Below are 903 nucleotides of genomic sequence, written 5' to 3'. Positions count from 1 at the left end.
AAACCTGTTTAAATTTTTGCTTGGGGCCAGACTCCTCTACCCCTGCGAGGGATATGAGTCTCGCCCCAGCTAGCTGGAATAAAAAGCCTCTTGCTGATTGCATCAAGTACGTGTCTTGGTGGTGTTTGGGGTCGCCGTTCCCGAGCCTTGAGTATGGGGTCCTTCCCCCCATTTTTTAAAGAGCTCTAACAGTTTGGGAGGCTCTAGAGCCCCCCGCCCCCAAGACAACACAAACTATTGTCCTCTGCCTTGGTCACCCACCAGAGCTCAATGATAAACTCCTATTGCTGAAGACACAATACAACTTTGGCTGCAGGGCACAGCGAAATCAAGCTGGAATTGACCTGGAAACCATCTCTCCACTGGCCAGCTCTTATAACGTAAAAAGGTGCTATGCAGGCTTCTGGGGAAGGTCATCCTTCCCTACCGAATGGGTTTGAGACCAGCCTGGGCTCTTTAACACCTTGTCTCTGAAATAAGAAAGATGGTCCACGAAAGTGATTCAGCTGGTAAAGGCACTTGGTGTACAGCCTGAAAACCTCAACTGGATCTCCCAGGAAGAACCAACTTTTTGAAGTTGTTCTCTGATCCCTTCATGTGTGTGGTGGCATGTTCCCCAGACACCACAGTATCCATACACAAAATAATAATCAATCAACATTTTGAAGATTAAAATTTGTGTGTATGAATCTTGCTTGAGAGTATGTATGTTCACCATGTATGTATAGATGCCATTGGAGGCCAGATGAGGGCACCAGATTCTGGGCACCTGAAGTTACAGTTTGTGAGCCACCATATGGGTGCTGAGAACTGAACCTTAGGGCTCATGAAGAGCACCCAAACTCAACACATTATTGATCTTCAATAAGTAACGAACTATCTTTCTTTCTTTTTTTTTTTTTT

The sequence above is a fragment of the Mastomys coucha genome, unplaced genomic scaffold (assembly GCF_008632895.1).
Source record: "Mastomys coucha isolate ucsf_1 unplaced genomic scaffold, UCSF_Mcou_1 pScaffold5, whole genome shotgun sequence".
Lineage (NCBI taxonomy): Eukaryota > Metazoa > Chordata > Mammalia > Rodentia > Muridae > Mastomys > Mastomys coucha.
The sequence above is the reverse complement of the archived record's forward strand: the minus strand, read 5'-3'. Positions refer to the sequence as shown.